Source organism: Oncorhynchus keta, unplaced genomic scaffold (genome assembly GCF_023373465.1).
Source record: "Oncorhynchus keta strain PuntledgeMale-10-30-2019 unplaced genomic scaffold, Oket_V2 Un_contig_3968_pilon_pilon, whole genome shotgun sequence".
Taxonomy (NCBI): domain Eukaryota; kingdom Metazoa; phylum Chordata; class Actinopteri; order Salmoniformes; family Salmonidae; genus Oncorhynchus; species Oncorhynchus keta.
The window spans coordinates 80,519-102,466 of NW_026287529.1; the positions used below are offsets into that span (position 1 = coordinate 80,519).

General features: G+C 50.2%; 1 pseudogene; it reads left to right on the forward strand.

Annotated features, from left to right (window-relative positions):
- LOC118377299 (neuron navigator 3-like) overlaps positions 1–21,948 on the forward strand; it is a 270,177-nt pseudogene that overhangs the window by 64,777 nt on the left and 183,452 nt on the right.

The following is a 21,948-nucleotide window of genomic DNA, read 5'->3' on the forward strand; positions in this document are numbered from 1 at the left end:
GGATTACTCTACCAGAAGATCCTGGGTTAACACTGGGGAGGATTACTCTACCAGAAGATCCTGGGTTAACACTGGGGAGGATTACTCTACCAGAAGATCCTGGGTTAACACTGGGGAGGGAGGATTACTCTACCAGAAGATCCTGGGTTAACACTGGGGAGGATTACTCTACCAGAAGATCCTGGGTTAACACTGGGGAGGATTATCTACCAGAAGATCCTGGGTTAACACTGGGGAGGATTACTCTACCAGAAGATCCTGGGTTAACACTGGGGAGGATTACTCTACCAGAAGATCCTGGGTTAACACTGGGGAGGGAGGATTAGCTGTAACACAGGTCTGCAGGTCCCTCTGCTGGTAAATTATGGCCAACATATTACATTTATATTTTTGGGTTTTGATTTGAACTTGATTGATTTCCAGAGGGAAATGAAGGTATCACCGGCTCACACATATCAACATCAACATAGCCCACAGTTCTAAGGATTGACAGGCAGGTTTTTTAATGTGGTAATTGAGGTTATATAGAGGTTATAGCTTTTGTATAGCTTATGTTTTAGTACAGTGTTATGCGTGCAGCATGAGGTGATGACGGTGAAGGAAGATGCCTGTCTGGTTGAGGCGAGACAGGGTCAAACACTCCCTTTGTCCTTGGTGACAGGAGTGCCAGCCAATCAATAAGACATGGGATCCCCTCCAGGACACTTGCTCAGATCCCCCAGCACAGTGTCAGACTCTCAGCTTGACCCCCGACCTCTCCCAGCTTGCTTGTCTGCCAGCCTGGAGGATGAGTAATGTCCCACCTATTCCTGTTGTGGACTATGTGTGGTGGATGGGGATTAGGCTTTAGTTGTCCCTAGATGCAGATCTTGGGTCAGTTTTACATTTCCCGTGAATGGTTAAGGTTAGGGTTGGGGGATGGGGGATGGGAAGCTGATCCTAGGGAAAACTTCACCTAGTAGCGCGTGGTGGATGAGCCCATGTCATGTGATCTGGGCGAGTGAGATGATGGGGAGGGGTGGGTAGAGGTTATGGGGTTCAACTCTGGCTTAGACGCTCTCCCAGACAGCTGAGGATAAGTGATGGCCGTCCCTAGCGCTCCTCAGCAGCCCAGGGTTAGGGTCAGGAGAGCCTGTTTATAGTTTATGGCTCGGAGCAACAGGGAAGTATGCCTCATAAACCACCAAAGATTCTACCACATTACAATTACAGCCGATCTCTCTTTGAGGTGGACTGTCTGGTGCTTTCACTCTCAAACCACTCTTGAGGACTGAGTGACTCAGCATCTTCTCCCTTTTTTCCAGCCCCCCTCTTTTCATTCACGTCTTCTTCAGTTCTGGTGAAACAAATTCCATTGATTCTGTTGTTGGGCTGGACTGGGACTGGGACTGTGGTTGAGGCAGTGTTAGTGTGGTGGTGGTGGTGGTGGCGCTCTCTGCTGGCTGCAGGTGGTAATGTGTCTGTCTGGAGATGGAAGTGTGGCTGTGACAGAGATCAGGCTCCAGACAGTTCAGCCGAAGCTCCACATCAAACCCTCATTAATCCAACCGTGTCACTTTCTCTGACCAGATAACAACGCAGATTGATTCAAATAGAAGACGAGTAATGTCCGGCAAATAAAACAATCAGATCAGATCAGAGGCTAAATTCGTCCCAGAAATATCACATTGAAAGAGGTGACGTTTAATCTAACCTGAAACATTCCAGCTTGGCTAATTACACTGTATCAATTATACAATCCTACAGAAACGTCTGTCGTTGTGTTAGCTTTACACTGCCAGAGCCAACAACCTCTCAGCTCTCCACAAATCATTATGTCATTGCGATTCAGGAGTAACATTGTCATTAACTACATCATTGCTCTAACTGCCAATGGAACTCTGTGCGGTTGGGCAGATGTTGCCAACCAATGGGCTTTGGAGAGAGTGGTGACTCAGATTTCCTTAACCCACCTCAGTACTTCTGTGAGAGGGGTGATACCTGTGACAGGCCAAGGTGTGGACATTTGGGGGAGTGTAGCAGAAGTCCCGGGGGAGGGGGTTGGGGGCTTAAACCCTTCAGAGAGGATCACAGGAGGGCAGCCCAAGTTCAGGACACCCCAGGTGGGCGATGGGAGGGAGCGAAGGAAGCACATGGCAGACCTTCTTAATAAATGCCAGAGGAAGAAAGGGAGACGAGTGTCACATTCATTTCAGGGTTTCGTTGAACTGAAAAGAGAAAGGGAGACGAGTGTCACATTCATTTCAGGGTTTCGTTGAACTGAAAAGAGAAAGGAGACGAGTGTCACATTCATTTCAGGGTTTAGTTGAACTGAAAAGAGAAAGGGAGATGAGTGTCACATTCATTTCAGGGTTTAGTTGAACTGAAAAGAGAAAGGAGACGAGTGTCACATTCATTTCAGGGTTTAGTTGAACTGAAAAGAGAAAGGGAGACGAGTGTCACATTCATTTCAGGGTTTAGTTGAACTGAAAAGAGAAGGAGACGAGTGTCACATTCATTTCAGGGTTTAGTTGAACTGAAAAGAGAAAGGGGAGACGAGTGTCACATTCATTTCAGGGTTTAGTTGAACTGAAAAGAGAAAGGGAGACGAGTGTCACATTCATTTCAGGGTTTAGTTGAACTGAAAAGAGAAAGGGAGACGAGTGTCACATTCATTTCAGGGTTTAGTTGAACTGAAAAGAGAAAGGAGACAAGTGTCACATTCATTTCAGGGTTTAGTTGAACTGAAAAGAGAAAGGGAGACGAGTGTCACATTCATTTCAGGGTTTAGTTGAACTGAAAAGAGAAAGGGAGAGGGGGACAAAGGGAGGAATAGAATGACAGAAATGGAGAGATGGAGGGAATGTGGTGGGTGGGCACATTGCTGAGGTGCCAGGTCACGGTACAGGTCAAAGTGTACTGTGAGCGAGTCAACCCCAGGATTTGACTCACCCCTTTGATTTGATCATTTCTAACCATTCTAACAATACCAGGAAGTGTGACTAATCACTTCCTGACACAAAACACTGTGAATCACACCCATACAGCTCATATGTCATGTTCTCTAATGGCTCCAACAGTACTTTGCAGGTCAGTGGTTGTGGCCTAGGTCTTGTTGAATGATTTTATGACTCCTGCATGACTCAGTTGTTATACTAGACGTTTTATTTAGGATGGTTTGGGACTTTGTGCACACTTCTGCCTGTGTGCACATCTATGTATTTACGGGCCTGTGCATGTCCACTTGTCTTTCTCTGGCAGCAGCAGGCCTCTGTGTGAATCAGGGATCTATCTCTGTCAGTGTGTCAGGGTCTGGCAGCAGCAGGCCTCTGTGTGAATCAGGGATCTATCTCTGTCAGTGTGTCAGGGTCTGGCAGCAGCAGGCCTCTGTGTGAATCAGGGATCTATCTCTGGCTGTGTGTCAGGGTCTGGCAGCAGCAGGCCTCTGTGTGAATCAGGGATCTATCTCTGGCTGTGTGTCAGGGTCTGGCAGCAGCAGGCCTCTGTGTGAATCAGGGACCTATCTCTGGCTGTGTGTCAGGGTCTGGCAGCAGCAGGCCTCTGTGTGAATCAGGGATCTATCTCTGGCGATCTCTGGCAGCAGCAGGCCTCTGTGTGAATCAGGGATCTATCTCTGGCTGTGTGTCAGGGTCTGGCAGCAGCAGGCCTCTGTGTGAATCAGGGATCTATCTCTGGCTGTGTGTCAGGGTCTGGCAGCAGCAGGCCTCTGTGTGAATCAGGGATCTATCTCTGGCTGTGTGTCAGGGTCTGGCAGCAGCAGGCCTCTGTGTGAATCAGGGATCTATCTCTGGCTGTGTGTCAGGGTCTGGCAGCAGCAGGCCTCTGTGTGAATCAGGGATCTATCTCTGGCTGTGTGTCAGGGTCTGGCAGCAGCAGGCCTCTGTGTGAATCAGGGATCTATCTCTGGCTGTGTGTCAGGGTCTGGCAGCAGCAGGCCTCTGTGTGAATCAGGGATCTATCTCTGGCTGTGTGTCAGGGTCTGGCAGCAGCAGGCCTCTGTGTGAATCAGGGATCTATCTCTGGCTGTGTGTCAGGGTCTGGCAGCAGCAGGCCTCTGTGTGAATCAGGGATCTATCTCTGGCTGTGTGTCAGGGTCTGGCAGCAGCAGGCCTCTGTGTGAATCAGGGATCTATCTCTGGCTGTGTGTCAGGGTCTGGCAGCAGCAGGCCTCTGTGTGAATCAGGGACCACTAATTACATGTTTGCTTGTTTATGTTTCTCTCGCCCTTCCTAATTGATTTGCGGGGGGAGGGGGTGGGGGGGGGCTTCCAAGGCTGCATCCCAAATGCCACTCAATGGCATCCTATTCCTTATATATAGGGCACTACTTTTGACCAAAGGCCTTTGGGCCCTATATAGGGAATACGGGGCCATTTGGGATGCTGGTCCGGTCTCTCGGCACATGGACCGCTGATTACAGAGCTCTGAGGAATCCTGAAATAGCAGAGTGTCAGTCTGAAGCGTCGGAAGGCTTGTAAAGAGGAGAACCCGCAGTAGACGAGTGGCTTTGAAGCAGGAAAACTTTGTGTACCACAATATGAAGGCCAATAATTAGGAACGTCACTTTGATAGGATGAGGATAGGATACATGACAGTGTGCTGTATATCATTTGTTATTCTACAGCTGACAGCTGAGCAGCTCATTACACCAAGGTTTCCGATGGCCTCCTCTGAGGACATTTCTTCTTGGAATTCAGCTTCAATAGTCTCCCCTCCATTTTGAATGAGCAGCCTTCTCGGCTCACTGTTATCGACCCCTGTGTTATCTCTGTCTGACAGAGCCAACCTGGCGGCCAGTTGATAAGTATTGCGTTTGTTTTTTGACGAGCGATTTGACAAAAACGAAAACACATTGTGACTCACAGCGAGACGGTGGCGAATCGTAACCAAGATCTCGGTAACCTAACGAGATGTCACAGCCAGCTGAACCTGTCATTTAAGAGAGGCGAGAGGCGGGGCGGCCAAAATATGTTCACCAAGGCAGTGTCTCAAATGGCACCCTGTTTCCTCTATAGTGCTCTACTCTCGACCAGACCACCATAGGCCCTGGTCAAATGTAGTGCACTTTGAAGAGAAAAGCCATTTGGGACGTAGCCCTAGCTTGTCAAGGCCCCTAGCCACCTCACTCTCTCTCTCTGTCAGGGAGGGGTTGTGTCCTTTGCCAAAGTGAAATCACAGCCTGTGGCCTGCAAGCCAGACACTGCCTCAGACCTGCACACTGCGGTAACCATGATGTGGTGACACACACACACACACACAAAGACACACACACACGCACGCACACACACACATACACACACACACACACACACACACACACACACACGCCACACACACACACGCCAACGCACACACACACACACGCCAACGCACACACACACACTATAAGAACAACTCATAAACTTCCGAACACACAACTGTTGTAGTCCATGTGTCAGTGCTTGAGTCTCTCAAGTAGCTGCTGTAGCCCATGTGTCAGTGCTTGAGTCTCAGGTAGCTGCTGTAGCCCATGTGTCAGTGCTTGAGTCTCAGGTAGCTGCTGTAGCCCATGTGTCAGTGCTTGAGTCTCTCAGGTAGCTGCTGAAGCCCATGTGTCAGTGCTTGAGTCTCTCAGGGAGCTGCTGTAGCCCATGTGTCAGTGCTTGAGTCTCAGGTAGCTGCTGTAGCCCATGTGTCAGTGCTTGAGTCTCTCAGGAGCTGCTGTAGCCCATGTGTCAGTGCTTGAGTCTCAGGTAGCTGCTGTAGCCCATGTGTCAGTGCTTGAGTCTCTCAGGGAGCTGCTGTAGCCCATGTGTCAGTGCTTGAGTCTCAGGTAGCTGCTGTAGCCCATGTGTCAGTGCTTGAGTCTCTCAGGAGCTGCTGTAGCCCATGTGTCAGTGCTTGAGTCTCAGGTAGCTGCTGTAGCCCATGTGTCAGTGCTTGAGTCTCTCAGGGAGCTGCTGTAGCCCATGTGTCAGTGCTTGAGTCTCAGGGAGCTGCTGTAGCCCATGTGTCAGTGCTTGAGTCTCTCAGGGTAGCTGCTGTAGCCCATGTGTCAGTGCTTGAGTCTCTCAGGTAGCTGCTGTAGCCCATGTGTCAGTGCTTGAGTCTCAGGTAGCTGCTGTAGCCCATGTGTCAGTGCTTGAGTCTCTCAGGGAGCTGCTGTAGCCCATGTGTCAGTGCTTGAGTCTCAGGGAGCTGCTGTAGCCCATGTGTCAGTGCTTGAGTCTCTCAGGGAGCTGCTGTAGCCCATTTGTCAGTGCTTGAGTCTCTCAGGGAGCTGCTGTAGCCCATTTGTCAGTGCTTGAGTCTCTCAGGAGCTGCTGTAGCCCATGTGTCAGTGCTTGAGTCTCTCAGGGAGCTGCTGTAGCCCATGTGTCAGTGCTTGAGTCTCTCAGGTAGCTGCTGTAGCCCATGTGTCAGTGCTTGAGTCTCTCAGGGAGCTGCTGTAGCCCATGTGTCAGTGCTTGAGTCTCTCAGGGAGCTGCTGTAGCCCATGTGTCAGTGCTTGAGTCTCCAGGGAGCTGCTACAAGCCCATGTGTCAGTGCTTGAGTCTCTCAGGGAGCTGCTGTAGCCCATGTGTCAGTGCTTGAGTCTCTCAGGGAGCTGCTGTAGCCCATGTGTCAGTGCTTGAGTCTCTCAGGGAGCTGCTGTAGCCCATGTGTCAGTGCTTGAGTCTCTCAGGTAGCTGCTGTAGCCCATGTGTCAGTGCTTGAGTCTCTCAGGGAGCTGCTGTAGCCCATGTGTCAGTGCTTGAGTCTCTCAGGGAGCTGCTGTAGCCCATGTGTCAGTGCTTGAGTCTCTCAGGGAGCTGCTGTAGCCCATGTGTCAGTGCTTGAGTCTCTCAGGTAGCTGCTGTAGCCCATGTGTCAGTGCTTGAGTCTCTCAGGGAGCTGCTGTAGCCCATGTGTCAGTGCTTGAGTCTCTCAGGGAGCTGCTGTAGCCCATGTGTCAGTGCTTGAGTCTCTCAGGGAGCTGCTGTAGCCCATGTGTCAGTGCTTGAGTCTCTCAGGGAGCTGCTGTAGCCCATGTGTCAGTGCTTGAGTCTCTCAGGGAGCTGCTGTAGCCCATGTGTCAGTGCTTGAGTCTCTCAGGGAGCTGCTGTAGCCCATGTGTCAGTGCTTGAGTCTCTCAGGGAGCTGCTATAGCCCATGTGTCAGTGCTTGAGTCTCAGGGAGCTGCTGTAGCCCATGTGTCAGTGCTTGAGTCTCTCAGGTAGCTGCTGTAGCCCATGTGTCAGTGCTTGAGTCTCTCAGGGAGCTGCTGTAGCCCATGTGTCAGTGCTTGAGTCTCTCAGGTAGCTGCTGTAGCCCATGTGTCAGTGCTTGAGTCTCTCAGGTAGCTGCTGTAGCCCATGTGTCAGTGCTTGAGTCTCTCAGGGAGCTGCTGTAGCCCATGTGTCAGTGCTTGAGTCTCTCAGGGAGCTGCTGTAGCCCATGTGTCAGTGCTTGAGTCTCTCAGGGAGCTGCTGTAGCCCATGTGTCAGTGCTTGAGTCTCTCAGGGAGCTGCTGTAGCCCATGTGTCAGTGCTTGAGTCTCTCAGGGAGCTGCTGTAGCCCATGTGTCAGAGCTTGAGTCTCTCAGGGAGCTGCTGTAGCCCATGTGTCAGTGCTTGAGTCTCTCAGGGAGCTGCTGTAGCCCATGTGTCAGTGCTTGAGTCTCTCAGGGAGCTGCTGTAGCCCATGTGTCAGTGCTTGAGTCTCTCAGGGAGCTGCTGTAGCCCATGTGTCAGTGCTTGAGTCTCTCAGGGAGCTGCTGTAGCCCATGTGTCAGTGCTTGAGTCTCTCAGGGAGCTGCTGTAGCCCATGTGTCAGTGCTTGAGTCTCTCAGGGAGCTGCTGTAGCCCATGTGTCAGTGCTTGAGTCTCAGGTAGCCCTGTCAGTGCTTGAGTCTCTCAGGGAGCTGCTGTAGCCCATGTGTCAGTGCTTGAGTCTCAGGTAGCTGCTGTAGCCCATGTGTCAGTGCTTGAGTCTCTCAGGGAGCTGCTGTAGCCCATGTGTCAGTGCTTGAGTCTCAGGAGCTGCTGTAGCCCATGTGTCAGTGCTTGAGTCTCTCAGGAGCTGCTGTAGCCCATGTGTCAATGCTTGAGTCTCTCAGGAGCTGCTGTAGCCCATGTGTCAGTGCTTGAGTCTCTCAGGGAGCTGCTGTAGCCCATGTGTCAGTGCTTGAGTCTCTCAGGAGCTGCTGTAGCCCATGTGTCAGTGCTTGAGTCTCTCAGGGAGCTGCTGTAGCCCATGTGTCAGTGCTTGAGTCTCTCAGGGAGCTGCTGTAGCCCATGTGTCAGTGCTTGAGTCTCTCAGCTGGTAGCTGTCAGTGCTTGAGCCCATGTGTAGCCCATGTGTCAGTGCTTGAGTCAGGAGCTGCTGTAGCCCATGTGTCAGTGCTTGAGTCTCTCAGGTAGCTGCTGTAGCCCATGTGTCAGTGCTTGAGTCTCTCAGGGAGCTGCTGTAGCCCATGTGTCAGTGCTTGAGTCTCTCAGGGAGCTGCTGTAGCCCATGTGTCAGTGCTTGAGTCTCTCAGGGAGCTGCTGTAGCCCATGTGTCAGTGCTTGAGTCTCTCAGGGAGCTGCTGTAGCCCATGTGTCAGTGCTTGAGTCTCTCAGGTAGCTGCTGTAGCCCATGTGTCAGTGCTTGAGTCTCTCAGGGAGCTGCTGTAGCCCATGTGTCAGTGCTTGAGTCTCTCAGGAGCTGCTGTAGCCCATGTGTCAGTGCTTGAGTCTCTCAGGAGCTGCTGTAGCCCATGTGTCAGTGCTTGAGTCTCTCAGGGAGCTGCTGTAGCCCATGTGTCAGTGCTTGAGTCTCAGGAGCTACTGTAGCCCATGTGTCAGTGCTTGAGTCTCTCAGGGAGCTGCTGTAGCCCATGTGTCAGTGCTTGAGTCTCTCAGGGAGCTGCTGTAGCCCATGTGTCAGTGCTTGAGTCTCTCAGGGAGCTGCTGTAGCCCATATGTCAGTGCTTGATTATCTCTGGCAGCCCATGTGTCAGTGTATGTGTCAGTGCTTGAGTCTCTCAAGCTGCTTAGCCCATGTGTCTGCTCTCATCTCTCTCAGTGCTTGAGTCTCTCCCAGCTGTAGCCCATGTGTCTCTTCTATTATTCTGGCTCAAAGGAAGCTCTAGTGAGAGCCTCTCTGTCTCTGTCTGTCTCTCTCTCTCTCTCAGGGAGTTTTTCTGTCTCTCTCTCTCTCTGTCAGTGCTTGAGTCTCTCACTCTCTGACTGACTGGGGGTGTGAGGAGTAGGGGTCAGTGCTAGTGAGCTCTGGCTTGCTGGCTGACTGACTGACTGACTGGGGGTTTGAGGATGGGTAGTTCTAGTGAGAGTGGCTGACTGGCTAGCTGGCTGACTGACAGGTTGGCTGACTGATCTGGCTGACTGGTGGTGTGATGAGGAGGGTCCCAGCGTTTTGAGAGAGACTGAGTGACTCTGACTGACTGCCTGACTGACTGGTTGGCTGACTGACTGACTGTCTGACTGACTGACTGACTGGCTGACTGGTGGTGTGATGAGGAGGGTAGCGTTAGTGAGAGACTGACTGGCTGGTTGCCTGACTGACTGACGACTGACTGGGGGTGTGATGAAATCTGTCTGAATGTCTGGCTGGCTGACTGGCTGCTGGTTGACTTGACTGGCTGACTGGTCTGTGAGGAGGGGTAGTGTGAGAGACTGAGTGACTCGCTGACTGGCTAGCTGGCTGACTGACTCTGGCTGACTGACTGGCTCACTGACTGACTGGCTGACTGGGTGTGTGATGAGGAGGAGCGTTAATGAGAGAGACTGAGACTGACTGACTGGTTGGCTGGCTGACTGACTGGCTGACTGGGGTGTGATGAGGAGGGTAGCGTTAGTGAGAGACTGACTGGCTGACTGACTGACTGACTGACTGGCTGACTGACTGGACTGACTGACTGACTGACTGACTGGCTGACTGGGGTGTGATAAGGAGAGGTGGCGTTAGTGAGAGTGGCTGACTGACTGACTGACTGGCTGACTAAGGAGGGCTGAGACTGACTGGCTGGTAGCCTGACTGACTGGCTGGCTGACTGGTGGTGTGATGAGGAGGGTAGCGTTACGAGAGAGACTGACTGGTTGGCTGACTGACTGACTGGCTGACTGACTGACTAACTGGTTGGCTGACTGACTGACTGACTGGCTGACTGGTGGTGTGATGAGGAGTGGTTGCGTTAGTGAGAGACTGACTGGTTCGCTGACTGACTGACTGGCTGACTGGTAGTGTGATGAGGAGGTGTAGCGTTAGTGAGAGACTGGCTGGCTGGTTGCCTGACTGGACTGACTGGCTGACTGGTGTGATAAGGAGGGGTAGCGTTAGTGAGAGACTGACTGACTGACTCGCTGACTGGTGTGCTGACGTTAGTGAGAGACTGACTGGTTGCCTGACTGACTGACTGGCTGACTGGTGGTGTGATGAGGAGGAGGTAGCGTTAGTGAGAGACTGACTGACTGGCTGGCTGACTGACTGACTGGCTGACTGGTGGCTGACTGGTGATGAGGAGGGGTAGCGTTAGTGAGAGACTGACTAACTGACTGACTGGCTGACTGGCTGACTGACTGGCTGACTGGTGGTGTGGGAGAGAGGTGGCGTTAGTGAGAGACTGACTGGGACTGGTTGGCTGACTGACTGACTGGCTGACTGGTAGTGTGATGAGGAGGGTAGCGTTAGTGAGAGACTGACTGACTTGCTGGCTGACTGACGACTGGCTGGCTGACTGGTGGTGTGATGAGAGGGAGTTGCCTGACTGGTTGACTGACTGGCTGACTGGTGGTGTGATGAGGAGGTAGCGTTTGTGAGAGACTGAGTGACTCGCTGACTAACTGGCTGGACTGGATCGACTGACTGGTTGGCTGACTGACTGACTGGCTGACTGGTGGTGCGGATGAGGTAGCGCAGTGAGAGACTGACTGACTCGGCTGACCGACTGACTGACTGCTGACTGACTGACTGGCTGACTGGTGGTGGATGAGGAGGGTACCGTTAATGACAGACTGACTGACTGACTGGACTGACTGACTGACTGACTGACTGACTGGTTGGTTGGCTGACTGACTGGCTGACTGGTGGTGTGATGAGGAGGGGTTGCGTTAGTGAGAGACTAACGATTCATTGACTGACTGACTGTTGACTGGTGGTGTGATGAGGAGGGGTTGCGTTAGTGAGAGACTGACTGACTGACTGGCTGACTGGTGGTGTGATGAGGAGGGGTAGCGTTAGTGAGAGACTGACTGACTGACTGACTGGCTGACTGGCTGACTGGTGGTGTGATGAGGAGGGGTTGCGTTAGTGAGAGACTGACTGACTGGTTGGCTGACTGACTGACTGGCTGACTGACTGGTGGTGTGATAAGGAGGGGTAGCGTTAGTGAGAGACTGACTGACTGACTTGCTGACTGACTGACTGACTGGCTGACTGGTGGTGTGATAAGGAGGGGTAGCGTTAGTGAGAGACTGACTGGCTGGTTGCCTGACTGACTGACTGGCTGACTGGTGGTGTGATGAGGAGGGGTAGCGTTAGTGAGAGACTGACTGACTGGTTGGCTGACTGACTGACTGGCTGACTGGTGGTGTGATGAGGAGGGGTAGCGTTAGTGAGAGACTGACTAACTGGTTGGCTGACTGACTGACTGGCTATGGATGTGAGGAGGGTAGCTTAGTAAGAGACTGAATGACTGGCTGCCTGACTGGTGGTGTGATGAGGAGGGGCTACAGTAAGAGACTGACTGACTGACTGGCTGACTTGGTGGTGTGATGAGGAGGGGTTACAAGTAGGTGAGAGACTGACTGACTGACTGGGCTGACTGGTGGTGTGATGGAGGAGGTTGCGTAGTGAGAGACTGGACTGACTGGCTGACTGGCAGGATGAGGAGGCTGCGTTAGTGAGAGACTGACTGACTGACTGGCTGACTGGGTGGTGTGATGAGGAGGGTTGCGTTAGTGAGAGACTGACTGACTGACTGACTGGCTGACTGGACTGGTGGTGTGATGAGGAGGGGCTATTTAGTGAGAGACTGACTGACTGGACTGGCTGACTGTGCTGGTGTGATGAGGGAGGGGTAGCGTTAGTGAGAGACTGACTGACTGGCTGACTGGCTGACTGGTGGTGTGATGAGGTAGCGTTAGTGAGAGACTGACTGACTGACTGGCTGACTGGTGGTGTGATGAGGAGGGGTAGCGTTAGTGAGAGACTGACTGGCTGACTGGCTGACTGGGTGGTGTGATGAGGGGTAGCGTTAGTGAGAGAGACTGACTGACTGGCTGACTGGTGGTGTGATGAGGAGGGGTAGCGTTAGTGAAGAGACTGACTGACTGACTGACTGGCTGACTGGTGGTGTGATGAGGAGGGGTTGCGTTAGTGAGACTGACTGACTGACTGGCTGACTGGTGGTGTGATGAGGGGCGTTAGTGAAGAGACTGATGACTGACTGGCTGACTGGCTGACTGGTGGTGTGATGAGGAGGGGCTGCGTAGGGGTGAGAGAGACTGACTGACTGGCTGACTGGCTGAGGAGGGGTAGCTGTGAGAGACTGACTGGCTGACTGGCTGACTGGCTGACTGGTGGTGTGATGAGGAGGGGTTGCGTTAGTGAGAGACTGACTGACTGACTGACTGGCTGACTGGTGGCTGATGAGGAGTGGTGTGAGTGAGAGACTGACTGACTGACTGACTGGCTGACTGGCTGACTGGCTGACTGGTGGTGTGATGAGGACTGAGACTGACTGACTGACTGGCTGACTGGTGGTGTGATGAGGAGGGGTTGCGTTAGGGGGTGAGAGAACTGACTGACTGGCTGACTGACTGGCTGACTGGTGGTGTGATGACTGAGAGACTGACTGCTGACTGACTGGCTGACTGGTGGTGTGATGAGGAGGGGTTGCGTTAGTGAGAGACTGACTGACTGACTGACTGGCTTACTGACTGGCTGACTGGTGGTGTGATGAGGAGGGGCAGCGTTAGTGAGAGAGACTGACTGACTGACTGGCTGACTGGTGGTGATGAGGAGGGGTTGCGTTAGTGAGAGAGACTGACTGACTGACTGGCTGACTGGCTGACTGGTGGTGTGGATGAGGAGGGGTTGCGTTAGTGAGAGACTGACTGACTGACTGACTGGCTGACTGGTGGTGATGAGGAGGGGTTGCGTTAGTGAGAGACTGACTGACTGACTGACTGGGCTGACTGGACTGGTGGTGATGATGAGGAGGGGTTGCGTTAGTGAGAGACTGACTGACTCTAGCTGAGAAGTGATGCGCCAGCAGGAGTTGTCATCATCTCCACGATCGAGCTGCTTAATTGCTGGCTGATCTGAGGCTGTTATTTTCAGGATGCATCCCAAATGGTGATCCTATGTCCTATCTAGTGCACTACTTTAGACCAGAGCCTTATGGACCCTGGTGCACTAGATAAGGAAAATATGCTTTTTGGGTCGCAGTGATCCACCAGCTGTCTCCCCCGGCTCCCCCTTAATGGCCCATGTCCATCCATGCGTCAGCTTGCAGTACTGAGAGAATCCTTGATTGACGGGCGTGAGCGCATCCAACAACAGAATCCATCCAAACTGCATCCCGCCATGCACTATTTTATTCTCTCCCACTCAGGTTTTCACGAAATGAGGGACTGTCGTGCCAGATATGTACTTTGGGAATATTAATCAAAGCTTGCGTGTGTCTTTTGACCGCACATTCAAATATTTTGAGACTGACGAAGTCATGATTGTACAAATTAGATCTAAATAAAAGCTTGAATGTTTCAAAGATAAATCTTCATGAAAGGGTAAATACACTACAGTAGCTTTGTAGATCAGACTTTACTTGTAGAGAGAGAGAAAGATGGGAGAAAGAGAGGGAGGGAGAAAGAGGGAGGGGGGGAAGAGGGAGAAAGCGAGAGAGGGAGGGAGGGGAGAGAGAGAAAGATGGAGAAAGAGAGGGAGGGAGAAAGAGGGGGAGGGGGAGAAAGAGGGAGAAAGAGAGAGAGGGAGGGAGGGAGAAAGAGGGAGGGGGGAGAGAGAAAGAAGGAGGGAGAGAGAGAGAGAGCGAGGGAGAAAGAGAGAGGGAGAGAGCGGGAGGGAGGGAGGGAGAGGGGGAGAGAGAGAAAGAAGGAGGGAGTGAGAGAGAGAGAGGGAGGGAGGGAGAAAGAGAGAGGGGTAGAGGTTGAGAGGGAGAAGGAGAGGGAGCGAGAGATTCAGATAAGTTAAGCACAGTTCATGACATTCTGGGAATTCCAACTGACATACCTTCAGAGCGAGACGGCTTCATCAGGTCTGGGTGAAAATCCTAGATCCACTAGAATGTGCGTCTGTGATTTGCCAGAATCAAACACAAAACCAAACTCCGCCGCCCCCGATATGATTGGACAGATTCATTTCAAACCGACCAAGTCGGGGCCTGACCAAGTTTTTTGGAGCACACAGTCTCAGCAATGATTGACAGTTGGTGTGGTTAAGAAGGTGTTCACTTCACTATGGACCTATTCAATGTATGCGCCCCCAAAATATATATTGCTGTGGAGAGATGCTGCCCTATGGGCCTTGGTCAAAAGTAGTGCACTATATAGGGAATAGGGTGTCATTTGGGACACTTACATAGTCAGATTGTGTGAATAGGAGGCCCACTCTCCTCTGAAGGTTAACAGTAGTCTATACAGGTTAACAGTAGTCTATACAGGTTAACAGTAGTCTATACAGGTTAACAGTAGTCTATACAGGTTAACAGGAGTCTATACAGGTTAACAGTAGTCTATACAGGTTAACAGTATTCTATACAGGTTAACAGTAGTCTATACAGGTTAACAGTTGTCTATACAGGTTAACGGTAGTCTATACAGGTTAACAGTAGTCTATACAGGTTAACGGTAGTCTATACAGGTTAACAGTAGTCTATACAGGTTAACAGGAGTCTATACAGGTTAACAGTAGTCTATACAGGTTAACAGTAGTCTATACAGGTTAACAGTAGTCTATACAGGTTAACAGTTGTCTATACAGGTTAACGGTAGTCTATACAGGTTAACAGTAGTCTATACAGGTTAACAGTAGTCTATACAGGTTAACGGTAGTCTATACAGGTTAACAGTAGTCTATACAGGTTAACAGTAGTCTATACAGGTTAACGGTAGTCTATACAGGTTAACAGTAGTCTATACAGGTTAACAGTAGTCTATACCGGTTAACAGTAGTCTATACAGGTTAACAGTAGTCTATATAGGTTAATAGTAGTCTATACAGGTTAACAGTTGTCTATACAGGTTAACAGTAGTCTATAATATGTTAACGGTATGTCTTATACAGGTTAACAGAAGTCTATACAGGTTAACAGTAGTCTATACAGGTTAACAGTAGTCTATACAGGTTAACGGGTAGTCATACAGGTTAACAGTAGTCTATACAGGCAACAGTAGTCATACCGTTAACAGTAGTCTATACAGGTTAACAGTAGTCTATAGGTTAACAGCAGTCTATACAGGTTAATGTAGTTTATATAGGTTAACAGTAGTCTATACAGGTTAACAGTAGTCTATACAGGTTAACAGTTGTCTATACAGGTTAACAGTGGAAAGGCCTTCCATTGGGAAGGATGTTCTCCTGGGCCCCGGGCCCAACTTGGATTCACTGTCTTGGGGGATTTCTGACAGGGCGTTGTTTTCTTCTGTCGATCACTTGAATGCTCCCAATCCTGACTCCGCCGTTTCTGACAGACGCCTCTGATGACGGTTCATCACAGAGCATTGACTTTATTGTCTCATCACTCAAGTTTATGCAGTTTTTATGTAGAGCTTAATTATGCAGGAATTGTCTCTTTGCCAGGCTTATGTTTGATGGAGTGTAAACGGTACCCTCTTCATCCAATCTCCATGTACTACCTCCTGAGGCCTCAGGGTCCCCAGGGTTCATGGTAACATTGCAGAGAGATGCCTATATACAATCAACCCTCAAATACAATTACCATGTATTAGAACTGGGTGGTCAGAGCCCTTGACTGAATCAGAGAGTAATGCTGAGTCTCTAATGGCAGCCTATTGACCAGGGCCCACAGACTACCCATAGACTGCCCATAGACTGCCCATAGACTGCCCATAGACTGCCCAGAGACTGCCCATAGACTACCCAGACTACCCATAGACTACCCATAGACTACCCAGACTGCCCATAGACTACCCATAGACTGCCCATAGACTACCCATAAACTGCCCCATAGACCACCCATAGACTGCCCATAGACTACCATAGACTATCCATAGACTACCAATAGACTGCTCATAGACTACCCATAGACTGCTCATAGACTACCCATATACTGTCCATAGACTACCCATAGACTGCCCATAGACTACCCATAGACTGCCCATAGACTTCCCATAGACTGACCATAGACTACCCATAGACTACCCATAGCCGTAGACTGTGCATAGACTGCCCATAGACTGCCCATAGACTACCATAGACTATCCATAGACTACCAATAGACTGCTCATAGACTACCCATAGACTGCTCATAGACTACCCATATACTGTCCATAGACTACCCATAGACTGTGCATAGACTGCCCATAGACTGCCCATAGACTGCCCATAGACTACCCATAGACTGCCCATGGACTACCCATAGACTACCCATAGACCGCCCATAGACTAGACCCATAGACTGCCCATAAACTACCCATAGACTGCCCATGGACTACCCATAGACTGCCCATAGACTACCCATAGACCACCCATAGACTGCCCATAGACTACCCATAGACTGCCCATGGACTACCCATAGACTGCCCATGGACTACCCATAGACTGCCCATAGACTGCCCATAGACTACCCATAGACTGCCCATAGACTGCCCATAGACTACCCATAGACTACCCATAGACTGCCCATAGACTACCCATAGACTGCCCATAGACTACCCATAGACTGCCCATAAACTGCCCATAGACCACCCATAGACTGCCCATAAACTTCCCATAAACTACCCATAGACTGCCCATAGACTACCATAGACTGCCCATAGACTGCATTGTCAGTCACCTGGTGCTCGATTCACTAATAGCAGTCGGTTACTATCCAGTCCAGTTCTAATACAGTGTAGATCCAATAGGTGACTCTAATGTGGATATTGATCCCAGTCCCATTGCAATAACTATACACTCCCTTGACTGTATTGATGAGATATACTGTACATCTATCTACCAGCTATTAGCCACTAACTGTTTTAAGAGGAACAGTAAACCAAATCAAGACGGTTGTGTTTCGCTTTGTCACTGAGTACCACTCTGTTCAAGGAGGCAAGATCTGAGACCCAAATGGATCCCTATAGTGCAATACTTTTGATAAGGTTCAATAGGCCTCTGATAGAAAATATTGCACTATATAGGGAATAGGGTGCCATTTGTGACTCAGGCTGGGAGGTCGCGACCTTCACACCATGTCACCAGTGATCATGTCAGCAGAACCCTCAGACCCCGAGAGAGGGGGACATTTGTCATGTTCTCTGTTAGCCTGACAATTCTCTGTCTCTGTCTGTGTCTAGATGACTGTGACCTGCCTGTAGGGGGAGGGAGGGAGAGGGGGGGAGAGAGAGAGAGAGAGAGAGAGAGAGAGAGAGAGAGAGAGAGAGAGAGAGAGAGAAAAGAGAGAGAGATAGGAGGGGAGGAGAGAGAGGGAGGTGGGAGGGAGAGATAGACGGCAGGGAGGGAGGAGGGAGGGAGGTGGGGGGGGAGAGATAGACGGCTGGGAGGGGGGGAGGGAGGGAGGGAGGGAGGGAGGGAGGTGGGGGGAGAGATAGACGGCTGGGAGGGGGGAGGGAGGGGAGGGAGGGAGGGGAGGTGTTTAGTTATAGTAAAAGGACAGGGGTACAGCCAGAAGCCAAACACACACATGGGTAACACACACTGACAGCTTTACCTCCTTAGCTAACCTGTGGGAGCAGCCAAAACTACACCTCAGTGTCATGTTTGGCCTCGTCGTCATATGAACTACTGGGTGTTTGTGTATATGTGTGTGTGTGTGTGTGTGTGTGTGTGTGTGTGTGTGTGTGTGTGTGTGTGTGTGTGTGTGTGTGTGTGTGTGTGTGTGTGTGTGTGTGTGTGTTACATCCCATCCTTCTCTGCTACACATATCAGTGATAAGAGACCACTGCTTCGACTTCCACAGCACAGTGAAATACCCTTGGTCTGTATAAAGTCACAGACAGGTCTGCTTCAGTCCCTCAAGCCCTGAGGCTCTGTCTCGCCTCGGTAGCTGGCTGGCTCCCCCCGGAGGTATTAAGGGGCCACTGCAGGTTGCCGGCAGTACCTGCGCAGCCATAGACACTGCATTGTGCCCGACTGTAAAGAAGCCTGCTCGCCGCAAGGCACTCTCACACTGGCGTGAATGCTGATTGTTTATCTGTACAGGAGCCTGACGCTGAGGAGATGGCTTCATAACAGGTACATTGACAGCTCAGCTAACCTCACAGTAGCTCTGTAGCTAACGTCACTGGAGAATAGATAGTTGTTGTAACTGCTCCGAGGAGCTTGGATGGAGGGAGAAGGGGTGTGAGCTTGTGCGCGAGAGGTGTGTGTGTGTGTGTGTGTGTGTGCGTGCGTGCGTGTGTGTGCCCTGTCCTGATGTCATTATTCTCTATGAACGTTGAGAGTGGCACGGCTGAGGTTAGGGCTTCTGTTAGACATGCCGTTGCCAGTCAGTGTTCTGACGTTGTCCGACACCGTTTGCTGCCTGAATAGAATTGCAAGTCAGAGCTGTTAGCAAGAAAATAAAGAATGAGTCAGGGAAACTGAGACAGTGACGCACGAAATGTTGAACAGTGAGTCTCTATTTAAGGGGCTTAAAGAGACCGAATGACTAGAAACAACAGAAGATGAAGGGAAGAGGAGAGTGAATGAGAAGCTGTTAATGTTCACCGTCAGTGTCACAGACACGGGTAGGTTCAGGCTGGCTGCCTCGTTGAGTTTCAAATGAAATAAAGAAGTTGGCTAGGCAGGTTCTGTGTCAATCTGTTGTTGTGGTTTGTGTGTAGGTTCCAATCACACACGGGCTGGGTCGTCTAACGTTGCTGTAATGAATGCACTGGGGGTATAGAGTCACCTTGAACCAGTGTCCTTACAGTGTCCTTACTTTTTCCCTCCGTGACATTATCGGATTTAGAGACTGCTTTGTCATCATTTTCTCTTTTCTGTCAGACCCATTTACTTCATAGGATGTGTCCCAAAATGGCACCATATTCCCTATTTAGTGCACTACTTTTGAGCAGGCCCATATGGTCTGGTCAAAAGTAGTGCACTATACCGCATAGGGTGCCATTTTGTGGCGTAGGACTAGTGGAATGTAGTTTAACACCATGGAGTTATTCAAGCTTTTCAGATTGTCAATTATTCCAGCATTTCTGAATGTGATGCCAATTTATACAATCATCATTAGAGAATAAGCAACATTTAATTATAGTGTTGAGCATGTTGTTTGTTTGGCTGGGTGGTGGGAAGTCAAGTTTGGCTGGACAGAAAAACCCTAACAAACAACTCCAAATGTTTCCTCCAGTTGACAGATGCGGTTGCAGTCAGTTTCTCTCTCACCAAAACAATGGCTTGTGGTGAATTGAATTGAATCCGTCTTGATGAGGCACACCTCCCCTCATGTCTCTCCACTCGTGTCAAAAAGCTGATTGAACACTCCCCTTGTACCAGAGACATCCCTGGCAGAGGAAACTCTCTCTCTCCCTCGCTCCCTGTGATTGTGTCAATGCGGCACTCTCCTCATTCACTCTTATTTTTTGGGAAAGGGGGAAGAGAGGGAGGGAAGTGCTGCAGAGGTGCAGAGGATCAAGAGCACCTTCCTCCTCTGGAGGCTCCTCACTTTGAGGAAGTTCCTGTCACTTCCTGTACCCCCCTGGCATTCCAAACCCCGGCCCCTGGCCGCCCGGTGCATACTTGGTATTATCTGTCGCAGCAATTAGAGATGTGATGAAACCAGTCCGTTCTCCATATCCCTCGGCCATCATAGTATTTCCCGCGGCTTCCGTGACCAGAGGTGTCGGAATGTGAGGCTCTTCTCCACACTGTGGTTGTACCCCCTCCTCAGGCAGTAGTGGTGGTGCGGCCTAGTGGGACCTGGTTTAAGAGTGTGTGTACTGTACTCCGGCACGTGCTGTGTGTGTGTGTGTGTGTGTGTGTGTGTGTGTGTGTGTGTGTGTGTGTGTGTGTGTGTGTGTGTGTGTGTGTGTGTGTGTGTGTGTGTGTGTGTGTGTGTGTCTAATGAAGGTGCTTCCCGCCTCTCACTGGTTCTCTTTAATGCCTCCCTCATCAGAGAGAAACTGGCGAACAAAACCACAACAGACAAAACCTTTGAAAGAAGGCATCTTTGAAGGATACGTGCCCTGTTCCCTGAAAGAGAGAGAAACACCGTTAATTGGGAGCAATGTGTGAGGCAGAGGGGGGAAAAGGGATCATTTCCTAATAAGGAGCTTGGTTTTTATGAGGGAGTTGCTGGGAAATGGGAACCATAGCCTGGTAGATGTGAAGTGCCTATAATCTGCATATACGTACATCTTTTAACCTCTCTATCAAGTGTTCCTTTTAAAACCGCCCCTTTGGTGATATTGAAGTGGTTTTAACTGAGTTTCAGTCAATGGCGTTATTAGTAGGCCACCGGTTGACTGAAAGTCACAGACAAAACCCCTCCACAGAGGCCCTTGCATTTCTAAGCGGATTTTGACATTGAAAATTCCTCATGCTGGTGGAGTCCTCAAACAAACACACGTACGATATGAAGAAAAAAACAGCCCTCGCTTTTTTGAATTAATCTGAGGATAACAAGAAGAGAGTGAGGCTCTGGTATGGTCGTGGGCATCTTTGAGCGGCTCCACAACGGACCCCTGAGGTACGCCTTTTTCAAAGTACCCCCTAGAGAACCCAGTGGAAATAAAGTCTGTCAGGGAAGAAGAAGAAGAGCCCTTCTGTCTCTGAGTATTTCCATGAGTAACGCACGGCCTCGCTGCTCTGAAAACGCTGCAGACACTTTTGTTCATCCTGCCCTCCCTGTGGTTCCCTCCTCCTGCAGGCGGATAGATAGTATGAAAAGATAATCCCCTCAAAATGAGTGTGCAGCGAGATAGATAGGGGACTGCCTGAAGAGAGTTGTAGGAATGCAAGGATAAACTGCAGAAGTAATGCCCCTAACAGACCTGGTCAAAATCTCTGCAGCTGTTAGTTTCAATCACCAGTACAGTACATAGCTAACAAATCAACCTATTGGTTTGAGGGCCGTGATGATACCAGTATCACAATATTTCTTTCCATGGCAAAAATGAAAACATGAAGCAGACCACACTCTTTGGTCCTTTAGAAACCTGCTGTATGTAAAATATTGTGTGCTATAGCACATAAATAAATACATGTGATTCTGGATGACAACATAATGATGTTTCATTAGGGCTGTTTTCCTAAAGAAGTTAAGTCCGTTTGCTGTTTTGTTTCCTAGCCACGATACCACTATACTGGCAGCGTCCTGGTCCTAATCGGTTTATGGATTCTATTGAAAGACCTTCAGTAACAGCAGATAAACGTCCCGCTGGTGATGCGTTAGTAGCAGGTCGGATCTCTTCTTTAAAAGGCTGATCTGATCTCCTTCCCAGTCCTGCAGAGTGAGCTCATAAACCCAGCGAGTCATCCTCATGTTGTAAGCGTCTGTCTTTGATCAAATATTTGTGTTTGTGTTGGAGAGATGTATTGGGAATCCACTGTTTGGCTAATACTCACTGGCGCGCTGTGTGCTACTTATGTTGAGATGGAACTGGGCCGTCTGATTCTGGGATATAGGAGGACTAAGGAAGCCTGTGTTTGTTATTCTGTGTGGTCGAGGTCAGCAGTGACCGCGGTACTAAAACAAACCTGACTCATACCTCAAATAGGAAATGCCAAGCACTAAGCTTCCCATCTTTAAATTAGTCAGATCAACTTGTTGAACTTTCACTCTCTCCCTCTC